Raw genomic sequence first — 15244 nt, 5'->3', positions numbered from 1 at the left:
TAAGAAAAATATACGAAATTACGGAACTATGTACCCTGTTTTATCCTTGTTGTTGGTGTTTCTTGCGCATGCGCACAAAGCACGGTGATAGTTACGGTTACTGACTCAGGAACCTTGTATATTATATACCTCGGTTTACAGACGTTTAATAAACTGGATCCCTGTTGTGTTCACTTATCGATACACTACGATGGAATTACGGACCAGTTTAACATAAACATGGTAAATAGATAGACAGCTGATAATCATAATTGATTAAGAAATAACCTGGAAGAAGAAATGGTTAACTATTGATTATAACAGAGACGAGAATGCCATCGTGTTTGTTCTGCTAAAAAAAGCAGGAACATTGGAGTTTATGGTTAGATTTTAAATATTTATTGTCTCCAAACTGGGTAAATTTGATATAGTAACAACCCCCCCCCTTTTTTTTTAAATAACTCGAGAACCACACATCGCGCTCACTGAACAAAGTAACAATAAGAAATAATAATGGTTAGTTTCAAGAATAATTAATCGTCAAAACTTGTCCCCTCCTCGACATCAAAGGAAGTTAAATGTATTATCCCAAAATTAGACCAAATTATTATGATATAAGGACGTCTTGACAGGCTATTATTTTATTTTGTTTTGTTGGTGTTTTTTTTTGCTTTGACGTCTTCCTCCTGTATGAAAAAAACATAATAGACCCCCCCCCCCCCCTTTCCCCCATAATATAGCTTTTTAAGAAGTCATAATTATTTGGACTACCCCTGAATATATTTCAGACAGACTCTTCTCTAAAAAAATGTAAACATGATTTGAGAGAAATCTTTGGAATAGTTTTTTAAATGATTTAATTATTATGCCATGTATATAATTAACATTAACATAGTTAAAAACTGAGACTACTAGTATAACACATAGTGTTATTGTAGTCTCAGCTATAAACTTTCCATTGTATTGACCAATATGACTAACTCATATGCTCTTTCCCATAAATGTCACAATATCAATATATTACAGTAAAACTGATAGTTTGATGACATTGTTTAAGACTATTGACCTCAGGTCAGCCTAAACTGAGTTTAAAACTGTAATTTATTCATTAAAACAGTTCAAGACATGTACCTTCTGAAATGTGATTGCATCAAAATTAAACCTAAGGCATAACATACTTAGTGTGCAGGAAGTGCCACCAAATAAATACTGATTTGTAAAATTAGATGATGATATTTGTGAAGTCAAAGATATTAAAGCTAGTTATAACTGGTTTTAGATATAAATCTGAGTAAAAGGTTGATTTATATGTGCTCTTTCATGTTTAGATTATAATTTAAATTTAATCTTTTGAAGTTTTTTTTATAATATTAAGACATTAAAATCACAATTATTTATTTATACACAAAAAATAATTTTTGTCCTTTTTTAGTTGAATGACTGTACACAAACATTATACACACATAATTTTGATAATTCTGTAATGTTTTTTTTCTATAGCCCCAGAATGTGACAAAAGACTTATTAATCCAGATTTACAAAAAATAGAAATAGTTCAGCTACCATAAGACTGCTATGACAAAAATTCTGCAGTTTCCAGAATTTGAGGTAGAGTATAGTTAGGAATAGTTTGATTATGCAGATGCTTAGTTTGCCATAAACAATTATGCCCTTGATACAAAAGCAGAGGAAACAAAAAAGTATGAAAATAGTTGAAAAAAGTAATCATTATTACCTAGTCATATACTGTAAATAGAAAAAGAGAAAAGCACTGGTTATGATTTGGTATTTTTAATAGCATTATCATTTGTCCATAACTTGGAATATATACTGGATTGAGCTTGACATTTATTTAATATCATTGACACATGGTTGCAAGAAATGAAAGATGGTAATTTAAACCTAGCAATTTTATTAAGATTTAAAAAAAAGTTTTTGATTTGGTAAAATATGACTTTCTTTGTATAAAGCTCGACATGTATGGATTTAGTGAGACTACTGTTAGTTTTTTTAAGTCGTACCTGAATAACAAAAGGTATACATTTGTAATGTTAACTCTGAACAACAACATGTAAAATTTGGTGTTCCCCAATGTTCTATACCTTGTCCTCTATTGTTTGTGCTATTTATAAATGACCTTCCCTTATGCATTAAAAATTGTGAAACAGACCTATATCGTTGTATATGCTGATGACACCACTATTCATAAATCAGGGGGAAACATCTAGAAAATATAAATGATGATGTTCAAGAAGATTTATACAGGGTTAAAGAGTGGTGTAAAATGAATAACATGTTCATAGATGCAAATGAAACAAAATGTTTGATTACTGGAACAAAGCAGAAACTATTCAGACTTTTCAACCAAACTTGATAATAAATTAAAGTATTACAAAATTCTTCATGTGAAAAAATATTAGTTTCAAAATTGACAGCCCACTAAGTAACTGGAGAAATCAAATTGACCAAGGTTGTGCTAATATATCATCCAGAATATACCATCTTTCTTAAATACATTTTTGGGGGAAAGACGGCTTCAAGCCGTCAATTCCCTAATGGGGTTGGCCAGAGTATCATTCCCTCACGTCAATCATTTTGTTTTGATAGTTTGGAAACTCCCTGAAAATGTCATACTGAAATTGATGACAAGGAGAACAGATTGACTTTAAATATATTTTTTACACATTTCCCTTCTGTTTCTCGTGAAATTATCGTATATTGAGCTTTCCCTTACACTATATACGTTTCTTTTACAGTCCGGAAAAATCAGTATTACGAAATATTCTAAATATATCTAACCTAGTGACGTCATTGTTGGAATGCCACACAGGGATATCCTTTATTCATTATAAAAATCATTCACAGTATTTGTATACTAATTTAAAATCCGTATTTGTTAAATGTAAACCTAATGACGTTTGCTGTAGGGTAGATCATTCACACACCAACATGCAATGCCTTTAATCTGAGGCTATAATCAGATAATTTGTAGGTCAACTTTGGCGCTAAACAATGTCAATGGGGATACATATGAGATTGGGGGGAGAAACGACAGTTTTCATTGTTTCTGTAAAGTTCTGTTTTTAGAATCTTCCTCCAATTCAGGAGCACCTCCATTGATGAGTAATTATACACTTAAATCAAAGTAAATGTTTCTGAACACTTAAAATGTGACATTTAGTATATGATAAGTAGTCTTCTATATAAAAAAAAAAATTGTGTACCAACATAATTATTGAAATGGTTAAAAAAAAAAAAAAAAAATTATAAATGTTGCTTTTTGCAGTTTTCATTCTTTCTGTAAAGTTATGATTTTAGAAACTTTCTCCAATTAAGGAGCACCTCAATTGATGAGTAATTACCCACTAAAATGAAAGTTAATGAATCTGAACACTAAAAATGTCACATTAAGTATATATATGATAAGTAGTCATCAATTAGAAAATAATTTTGCGTACCAACATAATTATTGTAGTGGTCATTACTTTTTTTATTTTTTTTTTTAAAATATTGCTTTTTGTAGTTTAAAGCTATTTATTCATGAATTTTACAGATATATCAAAATGTGGGATCTGGAAACAAACTTTACACAGCTTCTATCAATCATATTTGATTTTATAAGTACATGTATCCCTGTGATGAGAGTTGTAACTGGGAACTTTATCAATGGAAAAATAAAACTGAATAGATTTTTCAGTCCTCACTTTCTTGAGAATACTGTCACAAAAAATTGAGAATGATCTTAGCCTGCCGTTCAGTTGTACATAATTAAAATTCTAAAATATATTGTAGTAGTTTTAAAATTAATTGAATTTTAGATAATTAACTCCCAACTTTAATCAAATGTTTTGATTTAGAAGGTGCAGATCTCATTGGTCCCAATTGTCTCTATGATGATTTCTTGACTAAGGAAATGAAATAACAATAAACAACAATTAGTTTCATTATTGTTAGCCTTTCTATATGTTCTAGCTGTTCTTTTGCTCATTCTTTGTATGTAGACTATCAAAAGATACCCCCCTAAAAATTGAAACAATGGCCGTCTTTTCCCTCAAAGCTCTTCAGCTCTTTGATTTTTTATATAACTGCAAGAAAACATAATACAATGGGTGTTCTGCTCCTAATTGACTACGGTTGTATTATTTGGGATGAATGTAAAAATTGAGAGATAACAAGAATTTTAAAAATCCAAAAAAAGGGCAGCATGATAAATTCTAGATGCAGATCCGTTATCCCTCTTGGTATATAGGAGCACTATATTCTATGTTAACCTCCGACAGTAGGTATAAACAAATACTGTTGATAGACGGTATATAGGAGCACTATATTCCATGTTAACCACCGACGGTAGGTATAGACAAATACTGGTGATAGACAGTATATAGGAGCACTATATTCTATGTTAACCACTGACGGTAGGTATAGCCAAATACTGTTGACAGACGGTATATAGGAGCACTATATCTTATGTTAACCACCGACGGTAGGTATAGACAAATACTGGTGATAGACGGTATATAAGAGCAATATATTGTATGTTAACCACCGACGGTAGGTATAAACAAATACTGTTGATAGACGGTATATAGGAGCACTATATTGTATGTTAACCACCGACGGTAGGTATAGACAAATACTGTTGATAGACGGTATATAGGAGCACTATATTGTATATTAACTACCCACAGTAGGTATAGATTAATACTGTTGATAGACGGTATATAGGAGCACTATATTGTATGTTAACCACCGACGGTAGGTATAGACAAATACTGTTGATAGACGATATATAGGAGCACTATATTGTATGTTAACTACCGACAGTAGGTATAGACAGATACTGTTGATAGACGGTATATAGGAGCACTATATTGTATGTAAACCACCGACGGTAGATATAGACAAATACTGTTGATAGATGGTATATAGGAGCACTATATTGTATGTTAACTACCGACGGTAGGTATAGACAAATACTGTTGATAGATGGTATATAGGAGCACTATATTGTATGTTAACCACCGACGGTAGGTATAGACAAATACTGTTGAATAACGGTATATACATTGTAGGAGCACTATATTGTATGTAAACCACCGACGGTAGGTATAGACAAATACTGTTGATAGTAGGTATATAGAAGCACTATATTGTATGTTAACTACCGACAGTAGGTATAGACAAATACTGTTTATAAACGGTTTATGGGAGCACTATATTGTATGTTAACCACCGACGGTAGGTATAGACAAATACTGTTGATAGACGGTATATGGGAGCATTATATTGTATGTTAACCACCGACGGTAGGTATAAACAAATACTGTTGATAGACGGTATATAGGAGCACTATATTGTATGTTAACCACCGACGGTAGGTATAGACAAATACTATTGATAGACGGTATATGGGAGCACTATATTGTATGTTAACCACCGACAGTAGGTATAGACAAATACTGGTGATAGACGGTATATAGGAGCACTATATTGTATGTTAACCACCAACGGTAGGTATAGACAAATACTGTTGATAGACGGTATATAGGAGCACTATATTTTATATTAACTACCGACAGTAGGTATAGACAAATACTGTTGATAGATGGTATATAGGAGCACTATATTGTATGTTAACTACCGACGGTAGGTATAGACAAATACTGTTGATAGAAAGTATATAGGAGCACTATATTGTATGTTAACTACCGACAGTAGGTATAGACAAATACTGTTGATAGACGGTATATAGGAGCACTATATTGTATGTTAACCACCGACGGTAGGTATAGACAAATACTGTTGATAGACAGTATATAGGAGGACTATATTGCATGTTAACCACCGACGGTAGGTATAGACAAATACTGTTGATAGACGGTATATAGGAGCACTATATTGTATGTTAACTACCAACAGTAGGTATAGACTAAAACTCTTGATAGACGGTATATAGGAGCACTATATTGTATGTTAACCACCGACGGTAGGTATAGACAAATACTGTTGATAGACGGTATATACACATGTAGGAGCACTATATTGTATGTTAATTACCGACAGCAGGTATAGACAAATACTGTTGATAGACGGTATATGGGAGCACTATATTGTATGTTAACTACCAACAGTAGGTAAAGACTAAAACTCTTGATAGACGGTATATGTAATAGGACTATATCGTATGTTAATCACCGACGGTAGGTATAGACAAATACTGGTGATAGACGGTATATAGGAGCACTATATTGTATGTTAACTACCGACAGTAGGTATAGATACATACTGGTGATAGACGGTATATAGGAGCACTTTATTGTATGTTAACCACCGACGGTAGGTATAGACAAATACTGTTGATAGACGGTATATAGGAGCACTATATTGTATGTTAACCACCGACGGTAGGTATAGACAAATACTGTTGATAGACGGTATATAGGAGCACTATATTGTATGTTACCTTCCGACAGTAGGTATAGACAAATACTGTTGATAGACGGTATATAGGAACACTATATTGTATGTTAACTACTGACAGTAGGTATAGACAAATACTGGTGATAGACGGTATATAGGAGCACTATATTGGATGTTAACCACCGACGGTAGGTATATACATTTACTGTTGATAGATGGTATATAGGAGCACTATATTGTATGTTAACTACCGACAGTAGGTATAGACAAATACTATTGATAGACAGTATATGGGAGCACTATATTGTATGTTAACCACCGACGGTAGGTATAGACAAATACTGGTGATAGACGGTATATAGGAGCAATATATTGTATGTTAACCACCAACAGTAGGTATAGACAAATACTGTTCATAGACGGTATATAGGAGCACTATATTGTATATTAACTACCGACAGTAGGTATAGACAAATACTGTTGATAGATGGTGTATAGGAGCACTATATTGTATGTTAACTACCGACAGTAGGTATAGACAAATACTATTGATAGACGGTATATGGGAGCACTATATTGTATGTTAACCACCGACAGTAGGTATAGACAAATACTGGTGATAGACGGTATATAGGAGCACTATATTGTATGTTAACCACCAACGGTAGGTATAGACAAATACTGTTGATAGACGGTATATAGGAGCACTATATTGTATATTAACTACCGACAGTAGGTATAGACAAATACTGTTGATAGATGGTATATAGGAGCACTATATTGTGTGTTAACTACCGACGGTAGGTATAGACAAATACTGTTGATAGACAGCTGTATATAGGAGCACTATATTGTATGTTAACTACCGACAGTAGGTATAAACAAATACTGTTGATAGACGGTATATAGGAGCACTATATTGTATGTTAACCACCGACGGTAGGTATAGACAAATACTGTTGATAGACAGTATATCGGAGGACTATATTGCATGTTAACCACCGACGGTAGGTATAGACAAATACTGTTGATAGACGGTATATAGGAGCACTATATTGTATGTTAACTACCAACAGTAGGTATAGACTAAAACTCTTGATAGACGGTATATAGGAGCACTACATTGTACGTTAACTACCAACAGTAGGTATAGACTAAAACTCTTGATAGACGGTATATAGGAGCACTATATTGTATGTTAACCACCGACGGTAGGTATAAACAAATACTGTTGATAGACGGTATATAGAAGCACTATATTGTATGTTAACTACCGACAGTAGGTATAGACAAATACTGTTTATAGACGGTTTATGGGAGCACTATATTGTATGTTAACCACCGACGGTAGGTATAGACAAATACTGTTGATAGACGGTATATAGGAGCACTTTATTGCATGTTAACCACCGACGGTAGGTATAGACAAATACTGTTGATGGACGGTGCAAAGGAGTACTATATCGTATGTTAACCACTGAGGGTAGGTATAGACAAATACTGTTGATAGACGGTATATAGGAGGACTGTATTGTATGTTAACCACCGACGGTAGGTATAGACAGATACTGTTGATATACGGTATATAAGAGTATTGTATTTTATGTCAAACATCGACGATAGGTATGGACAAAATCTAACAAATACTGTATACAGACAGTGTATAGAAGTACTGTGTTGTATGGTAAACACTGACGGTTGGTATGGACAATTTCTGTATCATGCATCAATTGTAAATAAAAGTATCATGTGAGTGACACAGGCTCATTGAAGCCTCTAGTTTTGATATTATTAATGTGGAGATCTGGTCTAATTTATCATTTTCTCTATTACATGCATGATAACTGCAACAATTGAATTGAAATAAAAGTGATAATATTTCTGTTGTAGGTTATCAAGATTTAGTGTTTCCATACAAGTGACAAAGATTGAACAACAAAAACATCTCAAATTTTACAGGACAGAGTAGACTTTTTTCACTGTGCTTAGTTTTGTCTTTATGTCTAAATTATGATACCTTTAAAAAAAAACAATAAAATATGGAATAACACTTATTTCGATCTTATAAAGTGGAGTGTAGACATAAGGGGTCATTGAAAACATAAGAATATATTGCTATCATATATGCAGATCAGCAGCCCATACATTTTCTATAGCACATAAATATGGGACCAATAATTTCAAGTTGCCTTTTAAAAAAGACCTTATTAATGTTATGCGAGATACCACCAAAGACCACTAGGTGTTGATCAAATGATATTGTAAATAAGAGGGTTGTCCAAAATATTTCCAACAGCTGTTTGATATACACTACCTTAATCAAACCACAATGGTAAAAAAACAGTTTTGGTCAGTCTTAAAAGAAGCAAATATAATTTAGAAAAAGTGCAAGCTGTTGATAAAAACTACAAATAACTGCCAGTCCTAAATGTGGGTGGAGATTACCATTTAGCACAAATGAGTTTCTGGACTAAAGAAAGTAATTTCGGCACAAACCGATTATACCCTTTCAAAAACTATGTGTAGTCCCTTTTATAAAAGTGGCAGATTATCTTTCTATCTAGAGTATCTATGACAACTAACTGCTGTTCCTAGTGACGTTAGTCTTTGGTTTTTGAAAAGATCGGATATATTGTCACAATTCTTTTCTAAGGTACCGGTCTGATAAACAGGAAGTAGCTAGATTAGCTACTAAATATATGCACACTGAAATATAGTCCCTTAAAATTCCCATGGCTGTGTACATGTTCAGATACGAACTATGAAAATTTTGTTTATATCTTTAGAGAAGTAAAATCAATTATGTATGTCTTTAGTTTTGTCAAATTGCTGTCTTGTTTTGTCCTGTTATTAGGTAACAGTACTGATACAATACTGTAAAAATACGGAGATGTGGTATGATTGCCAATGAGACGCCTACATGTATCCACTCAAGTTCAAATAAAGTGGATGTAAGCAGTTATATGCAACAATACAGCCTTCAACAATGAGAAAAATCATATCAAATAGACCCTTGTAAATAGGTGTTGATCAAATGATATTGTAAATAAGAGGGTTGTATATTTCATGACGGTATAATACTAAACCCCTAACAGGAGGGATTGTGCCTGATATTCATATGATGAAGACATAATCTTTCAATCAGTTTAATTAAGGTCTGGTTCTGGCATGTCAATAACTGCTAGTAGTCTGTTGTTATTTATGTATTGTCATTTTGTTTATTTTCTTTTGTTTCATATTCTGACATCGGACTCGGACTTCTCTTAAACTGAGTTTTACTGTGCGTATTGTTTCGCGTTTGTTTTTTCTACATTGGCTACAGGTATAGGGGAGGGTTGAGATCTCAAAAAACATGTTTAATCCCGCCGCAATTTTGCAACAGAGTTTCATGAACTTTTTAGATAGTTAGGACATGCTATGTAAATGTGCATATTGGCAGAAAATCATGATTAATTTTTTTATGCCCCACCTACGATAGTAAATGGGCATTAGTTTTCCGGTCTATGCGTCTGCTCCTTCGTCCGTTTTCTCGCTTCAGGTTAAATGTTTTGATCAAGGTAGTTTTTGTTGAAGGTCAGGTCCAATAAACTTGAAACTTAGTACATATGTTTCCAATAATATGTTTTTTTCTAAGCTTAATGCCAAAGAAGGTTTTTTTCCCCTATTTCACGGTCCACTGAACAAAGAAAATGATAGGGCAAGTGGGGAACGGTGTACGATGGACACATTCTTGTTTTTGTCGAGCCTGCGACTTTTGTCGCAGAAAGCTCGACATAGGAATGGTGATCCGGTGGCTGCGGCGACAGCGTTAGTTCACTTCTTAAAAGCTTTATATTTTAGACGGCGAACGACCTGGATGTTCCATACTTTAAATACAGATGCCTTAAGTTTGGAAGTATCCGTCTGTCACATGTCCATTGTCCTTGAACTCATTTTCATGGTTCAGTGACTACTTGAAAAAAAGTTAAGAGTTTTTGTAATTTCTCTCATATTATGGGTAACTATGTTTAGTATTTGCGTACCTTGGTCAGCATGCCCATCAGACAGTTTTCACTTGACCTCGCCATCATTTCATGGATCAGTGAAAAGGGTTAAGTTTTTGGTGGTCAAGTCTATATCTCAGATACTATATGAAATATGTCTTGTATATTTGGTGTATGGAAGGATTGTAAGGTGTACATGTCCAACTGGCAGGTGTCATCTGATCTTGACCTCATTTCCTTGGTTCAATGGTCAAAGTTAAGCTTTTGAGTTTTGTTCGTTTTTTCTAATACTATATGCAATAGGTCAACTTTATTTGGTGTCTGGAAATATCTTATGATGTCAGCCTCGCAAGTCTCATTTGACCTTGACCTCATTTTCGAGGTTCATTGTTCAGTGTTTAGTTTTTGTGCCAAGTGTCATCTGACCTTGACCCGATTTGTATTGAATGATTGTAAGGTGTAAATGTATTCCTCATTTTGGTCATATGACCTTGATCTCATTTTCTTTGGTCATGTTATTAATAAGTTTATGTGATAATTGTAGTAAAACTTTATATTTAGGTCTATCAACATAAATAAGGAGAGAAATTTCAACGTGTGTTCTCTTGTTAGGAATTAGAAACTATGCCTTCTGAACTTAGAATTTCGGCCTAAATATACTTCTGCATATCTTCTGAAATTACACAACAGAATTTCATGCGTGTTTGAACTAAATAATCTGTTGAAATTTTGTTTGCTTAGTGACAATGTCGGGCTGTGAAGTATGTGAGCGTGCTCACAAAGGTTCTTTGATTACACACAGTCAATGCATTGTCTGTGCTTCCCAGATACAGTCTGTATGCATTTTCTTTGTTGTAAATTAAATTAAGTTTATGTTTTGTACGTCTATGCTTTGACTATGAGTCTAAGATACTTCTATTGTCGGTATATCTTAGATTTAGTCGGTTAACACTGTCTATGGATCAGAGACACAGTATGTATGCATTGTAAGTTGTTCCAAGTTGAAATAAAAGTCTGTATGTTTTGCCTGTTACTGCAAGATAAAGTGTTTCACTGCCTGTGGCTCTTATATACAGTCTGTATGCATTTTCTGTATGCTTTATCTATGGGTCTAATTTTTAGATACAGTCTGTATACAAACTGTATCTCTGACCCATATACAGTGTCCAAAAAAAACTCTGTTTTAAGATCTCTAACCCATATACAGTGTGAAAATGATCTTTGGTTCTAAGATGCATTTTGTTTGATTGGCTGAATGCTTAGTATATATTGGTTTCGATATATGGTCTGTATGTATTGTATGGATCTTATATATTTGTATTTTTTTCCATCTGATGAGTAAGCCTTTTTCAACTGATTTTTATAGTTCGTTCTTATGTTGTACTGTTACACCATAGTCCCAGATTATTGGAGGTTTGGGATCCCGCTAACATGTTTAACCCCGCCACATTCTCTATGTATGTGCCTGTCCCAAGGTAGGAGACTGTAATTCAGTGGTTGTCGTTTGTTTATATGTTACATATTTGTTTTTCGTTCATTTTTTGTATATAAATTAGGTCGTTAGTTTTTTCGTTTAAATTGTTTCACATTGTCATTTCGGGACTTGTTATAGGTGACTATGCGGTATGGGCTGTGCTCATTGTTGAAGGCCGTACGGTGACCTATAGTTGTTAATTTCTGTGCCATTGTGGTCTCTTGTGGAGAGTTGTCAGTAGTGTTTGTGGGACAGAATGAACCCATAAAGGTAGACGTCGGACGCTAACGCTATATTTGGACCTGGGTGTGAACGCCGACGCCATATTTGGGCCTTAACGCGGACGCCATGGTCGACTATGAAATCGGGACGCGAATTTGAGGTTGGACCGTATGATTCGGACAACGAGACACCGACGCCATATTTGGGCTTTAAACTTGGACGCTATACCTTAATGTTGCATCAGACTACCCTTTAAAGTGACGTCATACCCTTAAAAGTGGACGGTATATTCTCGAAAATGGACGGGAATTTGTCTTTGATAAACGCTTACCCAACCCCTAGGTAATAAGTCTGTGAAAATTCTGAAAAGAATCTTCTACCTCTTAAATAATTAACTGCTTATACATGTTTATAACAACTGTAAGAATTCTCCAAGATATACTATTTATATTAATCAGAAAAACTGTCACTCAATGCAGTAGGCGGAACTATTCCCGTGTAAAAAGAATTGGATTAAAATGTTTGATATCAATACATATAATATTTGTCTTTATCTTTTTAATTTTTGGATTTCTTATCTAATTAACATGACAATCGTGAAACATTCAGTAGTATTGCTTTCTACGGAAGCCCATTTAGGACCTCCCAAAAGTATAAAATTATTTGAATTCGAAATCACGAATTTAAATTGTTATCTCGAATTTTATAATTCGTTTTAACAGATTAAATTTGTGATAATGAATTGGTGAAAATCGTTATAACAGATCTTGTAATTCGTTATTAAGAATTAAATTCCTTATCACAATTTTGTGATAACGATAAATTCGTTATAACGATTTTATCGTTATAACGAATTGTAGAATTTGTTTAAACTGATTAAATTTGTGATAACGAATTTGTGGAAAACACTGAGTCTGATGATCAAGTTTGAAATTGGGTGACGTCACTTTTACCGTTCTGAACTTGTGCCCATTCAGCGCTAATTTACAAAAACAAAACAAAACCAACAAACAACCAAATTAAGTGTCCAATCAATTTTGCTAATTTTTAAAATAGAAATCGTTAAAACTAAATTGCTCGTGGTCAAGTTTGTTTAACTTTGACCAAAACGTTTCAGTAAAGAGAAAAAAGATAACTTAACCCTGTGTGCCAGGTGAGGTAGTTCAAATTTAGATGAAAATGTTTTTAATCTGGAATCACAAATTACATTTAAAAAAAATGTGATAACAAATTCCACAAATTCGTTATCAAGAATTTAATCCGTAATAACCATTTATACAATTCGTTATAACGATTTTAATTCGGTATCACACATTACAAAAAATTGTGATAACGAATTTAATTCGTAATAATTCGTAACGAATTACAAAATCTGATATAACGATTTCCAACAGTTCGTTCTCACAAGTGTAAGCTGTTATAACGAGTTATAAAATTCGTAATAACGATTTAAATTCGTGATTTCGAATTCAAATTATATTTGTGGGAGGTCCTATGGGCGTCCGTAGCTTTCCGACTTATTTGAACCACTTAATTAATATCCTATGGTCCTGTTTAACATGACATCTCAAATAATTAGATTAAGAGATAAAGCACATCTGGTGATTAAAAATAAGTATCTTTATACACTTTCATTCAATAACATGTTTACAGGTGTACACTTTTTTATTTGGTTCTAATTAACGGACACCAATTATAAAAATATAGTCTGTGACATTAAATAATTATCTTTATCTTTTAGATAAGCATGAAAACCGTAAACATTGAGTAGTATTGCATTCAAACTCATTTCAACCACATATAATTACTATCATATGATTAGGATTTCAACCCAAATGATTAACTAAAACCACGTCTGGTCATTTAAAATTGTTTCTCATTTAACATAATCTTAACTATATATTTGAAAATTCCACGGTCGTAGTTGGTTTTTATCTTCAAAAATACACGGATAATATATTTAATCAATCAATATTTATATACAAGGAGTTTGGATTGGGTTTACAGAATAGAGAATAATGGACGAAAAAATAAATAAAGAATGATATGGGCGAGTTTTGTTTATTTGTTAATAGCGAAAACTCGCTTTCATCCATCGTTTGAAAATAACGTACGTGACAATTTCAAAGTGCGCCTTGCAAAACGCTATACGTTGGATGGATCGTGGGAATGTGCATTGAAGGTGTCGTTCATACCGGAATTAGAAGCCTAAACGAGACGTATGTACTTCTGTTTCGATTTCGTGCACCAGTCGTACGTTAGGGAAAATCTCTCCATATTCTCCAGTCGATACGATTAAATGAAGATATCACGGACGTGACGTTTGGGAAACCAGTCTATTTCACGGTAACCAGGAATGAATTGTATCACATCGAATTTGTTTTGAGATACGATCATCTTCAAATATGTCGTCTAAAAGATGACCATGTATTTCTCTTGCTATATTTTCGAAGGAAGTGAAGTAAATCTATAAGAGGAAACTACTTACTGTCATTTAGGAAATTGCGAGTATGTTTAATTGCAATATTTGCTGTAAAGTGTATGTGTGGCCGCACGATCTTCAAAGACATATAAGAAGTAAGCATTCTTCCGATGAGCCACTATACCACCCAGGTGTTACCCAGCAGCAGCAAAAGCAGCAACAGCAGCAGCAGAAAAAGAAGCAGCAGCAGCAAAAGCAGCAGCAGAAGGCTTTCGTGTTTAGACTCCCACACCATGATTGTGTCCGGTCCAACCTCCTGCGATAAAACTTATTTTATTTTATTTGTTTCAACACATAAAAAACTGTGAAGTCCTAGTCCAGACAGGATCGTTTGGTTGTATAAAAGATGGCAACCTCATTACGAGGAAATACAACGAACATGCAGTGCTTCCACGCGTTGAATTCATTCGTGGAATTCCTTTTGATCTCGAAAGGGACGATTTTTTCGATCCCAACATTCGAAACATGATCCTATTAGATGACCTCATGTCGACATCGGACAAAGACTCCAGAGTAAATGATTTGTTTACGGAAGGGTGTCACCATAGGAATTTATCGGTCGTCGTTTTTAATCAGAATTTATACTTTGGCAAAGACCCCACCCATAGACGAAACTGTCATTATCTCATTCTCTTTAATAACCGCATTGATCGACAGCCCATTGTGACTCTTGGCCGACAGATG

General features: G+C 33.8%; 1 long non-coding RNA gene across 1 annotated transcript; it reads left to right on the top strand.

Moving 5' to 3' along the window:
- The first annotated feature begins 223 nt into the window (after window positions 1-223).
- On the top strand, window positions 224-8449 carry LOC143056401 (uncharacterized). Its single transcript, XR_012972323.1, has 3 exons — window positions 224-361; window positions 1480-1587; window positions 8290-8449. It is a non-coding gene; the product is annotated as an uncharacterized LOC143056401 (long non-coding RNA).
- Window positions 8450-15244: the final 6795 nt, after the last annotated feature.

The sequence above is a fragment of the Mytilus galloprovincialis genome, chromosome 13, assembly GCF_965363235.1.
Source record: "Mytilus galloprovincialis chromosome 13, xbMytGall1.hap1.1, whole genome shotgun sequence".
NCBI lineage: Eukaryota > Metazoa > Mollusca > Bivalvia > Mytilida > Mytilidae > Mytilus > Mytilus galloprovincialis.
The sequence above is the reverse complement of the archived record's forward strand: the minus strand, read 5'-3'. Positions and strand labels throughout refer to the sequence as shown.